This window comes from Ranitomeya imitator, chromosome 3 (assembly GCF_032444005.1).
Source record: "Ranitomeya imitator isolate aRanImi1 chromosome 3, aRanImi1.pri, whole genome shotgun sequence".
Taxonomy (NCBI): Eukaryota; Metazoa; Chordata; class Amphibia; order Anura; family Dendrobatidae; genus Ranitomeya; species Ranitomeya imitator.
In genome coordinates this window covers 143,105,562-143,120,286 of record NC_091284.1, presented here as the reverse complement: position 1 = coordinate 143,120,286, position 14,725 = coordinate 143,105,562, and positions in this window count along the sequence as shown.

Below are 14,725 nucleotides of genomic sequence, written 5' to 3'. Positions count from 1 at the left end.
GGGCATATTATGCTATGAAGCATCTTATGGGGCCATGAACCTTTATGGAGCAGCATGTGGGGCATATTATGCTATGCAGCATCTTATGGGGCCATCAACCTTTATGGAGCAACATATGGGGCATACTATGCTATGGAACATCTTATGAGGCCATCAACCTTTATAGAGCAGCATGTGGGGCATATTATGCTATGGAGCATCTTATGGGGCCATCAACCTTTATGGAACAGCACATGTGGCATATTATGCTATGGAGCATTTTATGGGGCCATCATTAACCTTTGTGCAGTATTATATGGGGCACATTTTAATATGGAGCATCTTATGGGGCCATTATGTACCTTTGTGCAGCATTATATAGGGCATATTTTTGTAAGGAGCATCTTATGGGGTCCATCATGAATTTTATGGAGCATTATATGGAGCATATTTTGTATGCAGCATCTTATGGGGCCCATCATGAACTATATGGAGCATTATATGGGTCGTATTTTGTATGGATCGTCTTATGGGGCCCATCATGAATTTTATGGAGCATCTTATGGGGCCCCTCATGAACTTTATGGAGCATTATATGGGGCATATTTTGTATGGAGCAACTTATGGGGCTCCTGATTCAATATGGATATTCAAAAACATTTAACCTACTGAGGTCTCAATCAATTTCAGTTTTATTGGTATCTATTTTCATTTTTTAAATTTACCAGTAGCTGCTGCATTTCCCACCCTAGGCTTATACTCGAGTCAATAAGTTTTCCCAGTTTTTTGTGGCAAAATTAGGGGTCATGGCTCATACTCGGGTCAGCTTATAGTCGAGTATATACGCTACCTATCTGGTATTGCAGCGGGGTCTCTTCGGGGTGGAGGCCAGGACATGAATCCTCCGTCGGAAATGGCGCATGTGTATAGCGCACTTCAGGTGCCATTGTGGCCCAGGAGGGTTGTGGCGCTGCAATCAGCGCCTGTGCAGTCCGCGCTTTCCAGCACCAATTTTATATACTGAATCTATATATAAAATACATCAGCGGAGCAATCTAGCCACTTTCTACTGAATATATAGAGAAAATACATCAGTGCAGCAAGCCAGTGACTTTTTACTGCACATGACAGAATGGGAGCGCAGGATGGGAGCAGTGCATGACAGAATAGGGGCGCAGAATGAGTGCAGCACATGAAAGAATTGGGGCTGCAGGATGAGAGCAGCACAGTACAGAACGGGGCGCAGGATGGGAGCAGCACATGACAGAATGGAAGCGCAGGATGAGAGCATCACATGACAGGATGGGGTGCAGAATTGGAGTAGCACATACCAGGATGGGGGCAGCACATACCAGAATGGGGGTGCAGGATGGGAGCAGCACATGACAGCATGGGGCTGCAGGATGGGAGCACCACATGACAGGATGGGGCGCAGGATGGAAGCACAACATCATAGGATTGGGGTGCAGGATGGGAGCACATTACAGGATTGGGGTGTAGGATGAGAGCACATGAAAGGATGAGGGCACAGGAACAAAGTAGCACATGACAAGATGGAGGCACACAAAACAGGATGAGGGAGCAGGATGGGGGCTGCACATGACAGGAAGGGGGTGCAGGTTGGGACCAGCATATGACAGGATGGGGCGCAAGATGGTAGCAGCACATGACATGTATATACGGTACTTATCCGGTATTGCCATGGGGTCTCTTCGAGACGGAGGTCGGGACATGAATCCTCTGTCGAAAATGGAACATGATCATAGCGCCTTTCAGGTGCCATTTTGTAAGTTACGGACTGTATCTGTGTATGAAGATTATCGCCCAGGAGGGCTGTGGCGCTGGAATCGTCGCCTTCACAGTCCGCGCTTTCCGGCGCCATTTTTATATACTGAATCTATATATAAAATACATTAGCGGAGCAATCCAGCCACTTTATAATGAATATATATATATAAAATATGTCAGCGCAGCAAGCCAGTGACTTTCTACTGCACATGACAGAATGGGGGCATAGGATGGGAGCAGCATTCGACAGAATGGGGGCGCAGAATGGGTGCAGCACATGACAGAATGGGGGTGCAGAATGGGAGCAGCACATTATGGAATGGGGCGTAGGATGGGAGCAGCACATGACAGAATGGGGGTGCAGGATGGGAGCAGCACATGATAAGATGGTGGCGCAGGATGGGAGCAGCACATTAGAGAATGGGGGCGCAGGATGGGAGCAGCACATTAGAGAATGGGGGCGCAGAATGGGAGCAGCATTAGACAGAATAAGGGTGCAGGATGGGAGCAGCACATGACAGAATGGGGGTGCAGGATGGGAGCAGCACATGACAGGATGTGAGCACCACATGACAGGATGGGGACGCAGGATGAGAGCACCAAATGACAGGATGGGGATGCTGGATCAGAGCACCATATGACAGGATGGGGGCGCAGAATTGAAGTAGCACATACCTGGATGGGGGAAGCACATACCAGAAGGGGGGCCCAAGTTGGGAGAAGCACATGACAGGATGGGGGTGCAGGATGGGAGCAGCACATGACAGGATGGTGGCGCAGGATGGGAGCAGCACAAGACAGAATGTGAGCACCACATGATAGGATGGGGACGCAGGATGAGAGCACCTCATGACAAGATGGGGGCGCAGAATTGAAGTAGCACATACCAGGATGGGGAAGCACATACCAGAATGGGGGGCCAGGATGGGAGCAGCACATGACAGGATGAAGGAACAGGAAGAAAGTAGCACATGACAAGATGGAAGCACACAAAAAAGGATGAGGGCGCAGGATGGGGGCTGCACAGGAAAGGAAGGGGATGCAGGAAGGCAGCAGCATATGACAGGATGGGGCCAAGATGGAAGCAGCACATGACATGTATATATGATACTATCCGATATTGCTAAGGAGTCTCTTCGAGCCGGAGACCGGGACATGAATCCTCTGTCAGAAATGGCGCATGCGCATAGTGCACTTCAGGTGCCATTTTGCAAGTTCTGCACCTGTGTATGAAGATTATTGCCCAGGAGGGTTGTGGAGCCGGAATCATCGCATTCACAGTCCACGCTTTCCGGTGCCATTTTTATATACTGAATCTATATGTAAAATGCATTAGCGGAGCACTCCAGCCACTTTCTAATGAATATATAGAGAAAATATGTCAGCGCACCAAGCCAGTGACTTTTTACTGCAAATGACAGAATGAGGGAACAGGATGGGAGCAGTATATGACAGAATGGAGGCGCAGAATTGGTTCAGCACATGACAGAATGGGGGCGCAGAATGGGAGCAGCACATTAGAAAATGGGGGAGCAGAATGGGTGCAATATATGACAGAATGGTGGCGCAGGATGGGAGCAGCACATTATGGAATGTGGCGCAGGATGGGAGCAGCACATAACAGAATGGGGGTGCAGGATGAGAGCAGCACATGATAGGATTGTGGAGCAGGATGGGAACAGCACATGACAGAATGGAGGTGCAGGATGGGATCAGCACTTGACAAGATGGGGTGCAGGATGGGAGCAGCACATGACAGGATGTGATCACCACATGACAGGATGGGGATGCAGGATGAGAGCACCACATGACAGGATGGGGATGCAAGATGAGAGCACCACATGACAGGATGGGGGTACAGAATTGAAGTAGCGCATACCAGGATGGGGGAAGCACATAACAGAATGGGGACTCAGGATGGGAGCAGAACATGACAGAATCGGGTGCAGTATTGGAGCAGCACATGACAGGATTGGGGTACAGGATGAGAGCAGCACATGACAGGATGGTGGCGCAGGATGGGAGCAGGACATGACAGAATGGGGGTGCAGGATGGGAGCAGCACATGACAAGATAGTGTTCAGGATGGGAGCACCACATGATATGATGAGGACACAGGATGAGAGCACACATGACAGGATAAAGGCGCAGAATTGATGTAGCACATACCAGAATGGGGGGCAAGGATGAGAGCAGCATATGACAGAATGGGGGCACAGGATGGGAGCAGCACATGACGGATGGGGCGCAAGATGGTAGCATCACGTGACATATATGTACGGTACCTATCTGGTATTGCCACGGGGAGTCTTTGAGCCGGAGGTCAGGACATGAATCCTCCAACGGAAATGGCGCATGCACATAGCACACTTCAGGTGACATTTTGTATGTTACGCTTCTGTGTATGAGGATTGTCACCAAGGAGGGTTGGGGGGCACCTGCACAGTCCGCATTTTCTGGCGCCATTTTTATATAATGAATCTATATATAAAATACATCAGCAGAGCAATCCAGCCACTTTCTACTGAATATATATAGAAAATATATTAGCGCACCAAGCAGTGACTTTTTACTGCACATGACAGAAGGGGATTCTGGATGGGAGCAGCATATGACAGCATCGGGGTGCAGGATGCGAGCAGCACATGACAGAATGGGGGCAAATGATGGGAGCAGCAAATGACAGAATGGGGGCAAAAGAATGGGTGCAGCACATGACAGAATGGGGGCGCAGAATGGGAGCAGCACATTAGAAAATGGGGGCGCAGAATGGGTGCAACACATGACAGAATGGGGGCGCATGATGGGAACAGCAGATTATGGAATGGGGCACAGGATGGGAGCAGCACATGACAGAATGGGGGTGCAGGATGGGAGCAGCACAATATAGGATGGTGGCGCAGGAAGGGAGCAGCACATTAGAGAATGCGGGCACAAGATGGGAGTGGCACATGATAGAATGGCGGCGCAGGATGGGAGTAGCATATGACAGAATAAGGGTGCAGGATGGGAGGAGCACATGACAGAATGGGGGTGCAGGATGGGAGCAGCACAAGACAAGTAGGGGTGCAGGATGGGAGATGCGCATGACAGGATGTGAGCACCACATGACAGGATGGGGATGCAGGATGAGAGCACCACATGACAGGATGGAGACGCAGGATGAGAGCACCAAATGACAGGATGGGGGCACAGAATTGAAGTAGAACATAGCAGGATGGGGGAAGCACATACCAGAAAGGGAGCCCAGGATGGGAGCAGCACATGACAGAATGAAGGTGCTGGATGGGAGCAGCACATGACAGGATGGGGGTGCAGGATGGCAGCAGCACATGACAGGATGTGAGCACCACATGACAGGATGGGGACGCAGGGTGAGAGCACCACATGACAGGATGGGGACGCAGGACAAGAGCACCACATGACAGGATGGGGGCGCAGAATTGAAGTAGCGCTTACCAGGATGGGGGAGCACATACCAGAATGGGGGGCCAGGATGGGAGCAGCACATGACAGAATCGTGGTGCAGGATGGGATCAGCACATGACAGGATGGGGTGCAAGATGGTAGTAGCACATGACATGTATATACGGTACCTATCCGGTATTGCCACAGGGTCTCTTTGAGCCCGAGGCAGGGACATGAATCCTCCATCGGAATAGGAGCATGCGCATAGCACACATTAGGTGATATTTTGTAAGTTACGCATCTGTGTATGAGGATTGTCGCCTAGGAGCGTTGTGGTGCCAGAAACAGCGCCTGCACAGTCCACGCTTTCCAACGTCATTTTTATATACTGATTCTATATACAAAATACATCAGCGGAGTAATCCAGCCACTTTCTACTGAATATGTTTTGAAAAAATGTCAGCGCTCAAAGCCAATGACTTTTTACTGCACATGACAGAATGGGGGCACAGGATGGGAGCAGCAGATGACAGAATAGGGGGGCAGAATGGGTGCAGCACAAAACAGAATGGGAGCAGCACATTAGAAAATGGGGAGCAGAATGGGTGCAACACATGACAGAATGGGGGCGCAGGATGGGAGCAGCATATGAGAGAAAGGGGGTGCAGGATAGGAGCAGCACATGATATGATGGTGGCGCAGGATGGGAGCAGCACATGATAGAATGGGGGCGCAGGATGGGAGCAGCATATGAGAGAATAGGGGTGCCTTATGGGAGCAGCACATGACAGGATGGTGGCGCAGGATGCGAGCAGCACATGACAGAATGGGGGTGCAGGATGGGAGCAGCACATGACAAGATGGGGTGCAGGATAGGAGCAGCACATGACAGGGTGTGAGCACCACATGGCAGGAAGGGGACGCAGGATGAGAGCACCACATAACAGGATGGGGATGCAGGATGAGAGCACCACATGACAGGATGGGGGCGCACAATTGATATAGCACATACTAGGATGGGGGAAGCAAATACTACAATAGGAGCCCAGGATGGGATCAGCACATGACAGAATGGGGGTGCAGGATGGGAGCAGCACATGAGAGGAAGTGAGTAAGCCATGACAGGATGGGGACACAGGATGAGTGCACCACATGACAGGATGGGGAAGCAGGATGAGAGCACCACATGACAGGATGGGGACACAGAATTTAAATTGCACATACCAGGATGGGGGAAGCACATACCAGAATGGGGGCCCAGGATGGGAGCAGCACATGACAGAATGGGGATGCAGGATGGGAGCAGCACATGACAAGATGGGGTGCAGGATGGGAGCAGCACATGACAGGATGGGGATGCAGAATTTAAATAGCACATACCAGGATGGGGGAAGCACATACCAGAATGGAGGCCCAGGATGGGAGCAGCACATGACAGAATGGGGGTGCAGGATGTGAGCAGCACATGATAGGATGGTGTTGCAGGATGGGAGCAGCACATGACAGGATGGGGACGCAGATTTTAAATAGCACATACCAGGATGGGGGAAGCACATACCAGAATGGAGGCCCAGGATGGGAGCAGCACATGACAGAATGGGGGTGCAGGATGTGAGCAGCACATGATAGGATGGTGTTGCAGGATGGGAGCAGCACATTACAGAATGGAGTGCAGGATGGGAGCAGCACATGACAAGATGGAGTGCAGGATGGGAGCAGCACATGACAGGATGTGAGCAAAATAAGACAGGATGGGGACACAGGATGAGAGCATCACATGACCGGATGGGGCACAGAATTGGAGTAGCACATACCAGGACGGGGCAGCACAAACCAGAATGGGGGTGCAGGATGGGAGCAGCACATGTCAGCATGGGGGTGCAGGATGGGAGCACCACATGACAGGATGGTGGTGCAGGATTGGAGCAGCACATGACAGAATGGGGGCACAGGATGGGAGCAGCATATGACAGAATGGGGCGCAGAATGTGTGCAGCACATGTGTAAGGACTGAGACTGCATACCTGTTTTTGTCTGTTCTTGCCCTTAGTTCTGTTGGATTCTGCCCTTACCCAAGGTGGAGTGGCTGGCTTCATGGGGGCCATCTTGTTTCCTGTCTGATACTCCTTGTTTCCTGTCTGCTGCATATATAAAGGAACTCTGCACACTATACCTTGCTTGTGTATCTTGTATCTCACTTGCTGCCAAGCTCAAGGACTTGCAACCTGCTTGTTCTTCTACTCCTCGGGATACCCCGCTTGCTTCTGGATCTACGTACCACCGGAAAGACTCTGTTACTCTTCACCTGCTCTGCACCCACCTCTGCTACGGTCTGCCCCTCAGCTGGGAGCCAGCCTGGACTCTGACCTCTGGATACTGCATTGCTGGACTTGTACTTGCACCCTCGGTCTGTACTTCTAATATCTGCAGATTCTTGAGACTGTTTAATTGCTTATCTGTAAAGCTGCAGTTTGCATCAGTTATCTGAAGTTCATCTTCCTACAATATATATATATCTTGAACTGTGATATACCGTGTTTGTCGTCATTCTGACTCATGTCATCGGTCTCCATAGAACAATAGCATAATCTTATTACAACATGATAGAATGAGAGCAGGTCATTAGAAAATGGGGGAGCAGAATGGGTGCAACACATGACAGAATGGGGACTCAGGATGGGAGCAGCACATTATGGACTGGGGCGCAGGATAGAAACAGCACATGACAGAATGAGGGTGCAGGATGGAATCAGCGCATGATAGGATGGTGGCACAGGATGGGAGCAGCACATTACAGAATGGGGGTGCAGGATGGGAGCAGCATATGACAGAATAGGGGTGCAGGATGGAGCAGCACATGACAGGATGGTGGCGCAGGATGGGAGCAGCACATGACAGAATGGGGGTGCAGGATGGAAGCAGCACATGACAAGATGGGGTGCAGGATGGGAACAGCACATGACAGGATGTGGGCACCACATGACAGGATGGGGACGCAGGATGGGAGCAGCACATGACAGCATGGGGTGCAGGATGGGAGCACCACATGACAGGATGGGGGCGCAGGATGGGAGCACCACATGACAAGATGGGGTGCAGGATGGGAGCAGCACATGACAGGATGGGGACGCAGAATTTAAATAGCACATACCAGGATGGGGGAAGCACATACCAGAATGGAGGCCCAGGATGGTAGCAGCACATGACAGAATGGGTGTGCAGGGTGGGAGCAGCACATGATAGGATGGTGTTGCAGGATGGGAGCAGCACATTACAGAATGGAGTGCAGGATGGGAGCAGCACATGACAAGATGGAGTGCAGGATGGGAGCAGCACATGACAGGATGTGAGCACAATAAGACAGGATGGGGACACAGGATGAGAGCATCACATGACCGGATGGGGCACAGAATTGGAGTAACACATACCAGGACGGGGCAGCACAAACCAGAATGGGGGTGCAGGATGGGAGCAGCACATGTCAGCATGGGGGTGCAGGATGGGAGCACCACATGACAGGATGGTGGTGCAGGATTGGAGCAGCACATGACAGAATGGGGGCACAGGATGGGAGCAGCATATGACAGAATGGGGCGCAGAATGTGTGCAGCACATGTGTAAGGACTGAGACTGCATACCTGTTTTTGTCTGTTCTTGCCCTTAGTTCTGTTGGATTCTGCCCTTACCCAAGATGGAGTGGCTGGCTTCATGGGGGCCATCTTGTTTCCTGTCTGATACTCCTTGTTTCCTGTCTGCTGCATATATAAAGGAACTCTGCACACTATACCTTGCTTGTGTATCTTGTATCTCACTTGCTGCCAAGCTCAAGGACTTGCAACCTGCTTGTTCTTCTACTCCTCGGGATACCCCGCTTGCTTCTGGACCTACATACCACCGGAAAGACTCTGTTACTCTTCACCTGCTCTGCACCCACCTCTGCTACGGTGTGCCCCTCAGCTGGGAGCCAGCCTGGACTCTGACCTCTGGATACTGCATTGCTGGACTTGTACTTTCACCCTCGGTCTGTACTTCTAATATCTGCAGATTCTTGAGACTGTTTAATTGCTTATCTGTAGGGTTGAGCGACCTTGACCTTTTTAGAGTCGAGCCGTGTTTCGCAAAACCCGACTATCTTAGAAGTCGAGTCGAGTGGAATCGGCCGATTATCGCGAAAAGTCGGGTATCGCCCGAAACACGAAACCCAATGCAAGTCAATGGGGGAGCATAGTCGGCAGTGAGTGGAGGCCAGGAAAACACCTACACTGCCCATTTTAATGGCAAAAACATCCATTCTTGTTAAAGAAGCTTGTCAATCGTAATTTACCTTATAATAATTGGAAGGCATTTGAAATTGGGGGTCATTTGGCTAAAGTTGTGGGGGGTAGGGCTGGTTCAAGTAATTAGTGGGCCCAGTAAATCTGGACCACGTCACGGCAGTGGAGCAGGGAGAGGTAAGTATTTAAACTTTGCAAGTGCTGTGATCCTGAGCAAGCAGGGGGGGCCCACTCGTTGGCATTGGCACTGGCACAGGGCCCCTCAAAGTACAGCGGTGTGTTTGCACGGCGGGGGCGCCTCCCACCGACAGCAACACTTTTGCGTACTATGAGAGGCCCTGTGCCAGTGACGTCGCCAACTAGTATTCCTCCCCCCACCTGATGAAGGAACCTGCACTTTCATCTGCACCTTCCTCTTTGTCCCCGTGTAAGGTGGTATGGTATGCGGGAAGAGGAACCTGACTTTCAGCAGGGTCACAATCTTGCTGTGTAGCGTGCACGGGGAATTTTGCGTTATGGGTCAATGTACCAGCAGACTCATCTATCACTGGCTGGGCAATGGGCAGGATGAGGAGGAAACACAGATATAGGCCCAAATAATAAAGTGGGCTAAATGCAGTTCAAAATTGGTAACACAGGACTAACCAGGGGGCATTGCAGTGGAGGACAACTGGAATGAGAGGCTGACACAGAGAGTAGGCCCAAATCAGTAAGTAGTCGACATGCAGTTCAAATTTGGCAACCGTAGTAAACAGGCGGCCCAGCTTTGTTCAGTTGAGGAGAACAGCAAGGAGTGGCAGACATCGAGTAGGCCCCAACCCAACTAGTAGGCCAAATGCAGTCTAACATTAACAACTACTTAACAAGAGCCTGAAAATGGAATTTCAGGACAGGAAACCAGGAGAACAGCAAGGAGTGGCAGACAGAGATAGTAGGCCCCAAACCAACTAGTACGCCAAATGCAGTTGTTCCATTTAACTACAATTTAATGAGAGCCTGAAGATAGAAGTTCAGGAAAGGCAACCTGGAGAACACCTTGGAGTGGAACACACCATCTCTCTACACCCCATACCCAATTTGTAGGCCTAATGCAGTGTAGTTTTCAACAACTACTAAACGAGAGTCGGAAGATCGAAGCAATGTGGACGAAACCTGGGGAACACCTTGGAGTGTAACACACCGTCTCTCTACACCCCATACCCAATTTGTAGGCCTAATGCAGTGTAGTTTTCTACAACTACTAAACGAGAGTCGGAAGACCGAAGCAATGTGGACGAAACCTGGGGAACACCTTGGAGTGGAACACACCATCTCTCTACACCCCATACCCAATTTGTAGGCCTAATGCAGTGTAGTTTTCTACAACTACTAAACGAGAGCATGAAGATCGAAGCAATGGAGAGGAAACCTGGGGAACACCTTGGAGTGGAACACACCATCTCTCTACACCCCATACCCAATTTGTAGGCCTAATGCAGTGTAGTTTCCAACAACTATTAAACGAGAGCATGAAGATTGAAGCTCAGGAGAGGCAACCTGGAGAACACCTTGGAGTGGAACACACCATCTCTCTACACCCCATACCCAATTTGTAGGCCTAATGCAGCGTAGTTTCCAACAACTACTAAACGAGAGCATGAAGATCGAAGCTCAGGAAAGGCAACCTGGAGAACACCTTGGAGTGGAACACACCATCTCTCTACACCCCATACCCAATTTGTAGGCCTAATGCAGCGTAGTTTCCAACAACTACTAAACGAGAGCATGAAGATCGAAGCAATGGCGAGGAAACCTGGGGAACACCTTGGAGTGGAACACACCATCTCTCTACACCCCATACCCAATTTGTAGGCCTAATGCAGTGTAGTTTTCTACAACTACTAAACGAGAGCATGAAGATCGAAGCAATGGAGAGGAAACCTGGGGAACACCTTGGAGTGGAACACACCATCTCTCTACACCCCATACCCAATTTGTAGGCCTAATGCAGCATAGTTTCCAACAACTACTAAACGAGAGCATGAAGATCGAAGCAATGGAGAGGAAACCTGGGGAACACCTTGGAGTGGAACACACCATCTCTCTACACCCCATACCCAATTTGTAGGCCTAATGCAGCGTAGTTTCCAACAACTACTAAACGAGAGCATGAAGATCGAAGCAATGGCGAGGAAACCTGGGGAACACCTTGGAGTGGAACACACCATCTCTCTACACCCCATACCCAATTTGTAGGCCTAATGCAGCGTAGTTTCCAACAACTACTAAACGAGAGTCGGAAGACCGAAGCAATGTGGACAAAACCTGGGGAACACCTTGGAGTGGAACACACCATCTCTCTACACCCCATACCCAATTTGTAGGCCTAATGCAGTGTAGTTTTCTACAACTACTAAACAAGAGCATGAAGATCGAAGCAATGGAGAGGAAACCTGGGGAACACCTTGGAGTGGAACACACCATCTCTCTACACCCCATACCCAATTTGTAGGCCTAATGCAGCGTAGTTTCCAACAACTACTAAACGAGAGCATGAAGATCGAAGCTCAGGAAAGGCAACCTGGAGAACCCCTTGGAGTGAAACACACCATCTCTCTACACCCCATACCCAATTTGTAGGCCTAATGCAGCGTAGTTTCCAACAACTACTAAACGAGAGCATGAAGATCGAAGCAATGGAGAGGAAACCTGGGGAACACCTTGGAGTGGAACACACCATCTCTCTACACCCCATACCCAATTTGTAGGCCTAGTTCAGTGTAGTTTTCTACAACTACTAAACGAGAGCATGAAGATCGAAGCAATGGCGAGGAAACCTGGGGAACACCTTGGAGTGGAACACACCATCTCTCTGCACCCCATACCCAATTTGTAGGCCTAATGCAGTGTTGTTTTCTACAACTACTAAACGAGAGCATGAAGATCGAAGCAATGGAGAGGAAACCTGGGGAACACCTTGGAGTGGAACACACCATCTCTCTACACCCCATACCCAATTTGTAGGCCTAATGCAGCGTAGTTTCCAACAACTACTAAACGAGAGCATGAAGATCGAAGCAATGGAGAGGAAACCTGGGGAACACCTTGGAGTGGAACACACCATCTCTCTACACCCCATACCCAATTTGTAGGCCTAATGCAGCGTAGTTTCCAACAACTACTAAACGAGAGCATGAAGATCGAAGCAATGGCGAGGAAACCTGGGGAACACCTTGGAGTGGAACACACCATCTCTCTACACCCCATACCCAATTTGTAGGCCTAATGCAGCATAGTTTCCAACAACTACTAAACGAGAGCATGAAGATCGAAGCAATGGAGAGGAAACCTGGGGAACACCTTGGAGTGGAACACACCATCTCTCTACACCCCATACCCAATTTGTAGGCCTAATGCAGCGTAGTTTCCAACAACTACTAAACGAGAGCATGAAGATCGAAGCAATGGCGAGGAAACCTGGGGAACACCTTGGAGTGGAACACACCATCTCTCTACACCCCATACCCAATTTGTAGCCCTAATGCAGCGTAGTTTCCAAAAACTACTAAACGAGAGTCGGAAGACCGAAGCAATGTGGACGAAACCTGGGGAACACCTTGGAGTGGAACATACCATCTCTCTACACCCCATACCCAATTTGTAGGCCTAATGCAGCGTAGTTTCCAACAACTACTAAACGAGAGCATGAAGATCGAAGCAATGGCGAGGAAACCTGGGGAACACCTTGGAGTGGAACAAACCATCTCTCTACACCCCATACCCAATTTGTAGGCCTAATGCAGCGTAGTTTCCAACAACTACTAAACGAGAGTCGGAAGACCGAAGCAATGTGGACGAAACCTGGGGAACACCTTGGAGTGGAACACACCATCTCTCTACACCCCATACCCAATTTGTAGGCCTAATGCAGTGTAGTTTTCTACAACTACTAAACGAGAGCATGAAGATCGAAGCAATGGAGAGGAAACCTGGGGAACACCTTGGAGTGGAACACACCATCTCTCTACACCCCATACCCAATTTGTAGGCCTAATGCAGCGTAGTTTCCAACAACTACTAAACGAGAGCATGAAGATCGAAGCTCAGGAAAGGCAACCTGGAGAACACCTTGGAGTGGAACACACCATCTCTCTACACCCCATACCCAATTTGTAGGCCTAATGCAGCGTAGTTTCCAACAACTACTAAACGAGAGCATGAAGATCGAAGCAATGGAGAGGAAACCTGGGGAACACCTTGGAATGGAACACACCATCTCTCTACACCCCATACCCAATTTGTAGGCCTAATGCAGTGTAGTTTTCTACAACTACTAAACGAGAGCATGAAGATCGAAGCAATGGCGAGGAAACCTGGGGAACACCTTGGAGTGGAACACACCATCTCTCTACACCCCATACCCAATTTGTAGGCCTAATGCAGTGTTGTTTTCTACAACTACTAAATGAGAGCATGAAGATCGAAGCAATGGAGAGGAAACCTGGGGAACACCTTGGAGTGGAACACACCATCTCTCCACACCCCATACCCAATTTGTAGGCCTAATGCAGCATAGTTTCCAACAACTACTAAACGAGAGCATGAAGATCGAAGCAATGGAGAGGAAACCTGGGGAACACCTTGGAGTGGAACACACCATCTCTCTACACCCCATACCCAATTTGTAGGCCTAATGCAGCGTAGTTTCCAACAACTACTAAACGAGAGCATGAAGATCGAAGCAATGGCGAGGAAACCTGGGGAACACCTTGGAGTGGAACACACCATCTCTCTACACCCCATACCCAATTTGTAGGCCTAATGCAGCGTAGTTTCCAACAACTACTAAACGAGAGCATGAAGATCGAAGCAATGGAGAGGAAACCTGGGGAACACCTTGGAGTGGAACACACCATCTCTCTACACCCCATACCCAATTTGTAGGCCTAATGCAGCGTAGTTTCCAACAACTACTAAACGAGAGCATGAAGATTGAAGCAATGGAGAGGAAACCTGGGGAACACCTTGGAGTGTAACACACCATCTCTCTACACCCCATACCCAATTTGTAGGCCTAATGCAGCGTAGTTTCCAACAACTACTCAACGAGAGCATGAAGATTGAAGCTCAGGAAAGGCAACCTGGAGAACACCTTGGAGTGGAACACACCATCTCTCTACACCCCATACCCAATTTGTAGGACTAATGCAGCGTAGTTTCCAACAACTACTAAACGAGAGCATGAAGATTGAAGCTCAGGAAAGGCAACCTGGAGAACACCTTGGAGTGGAACACAC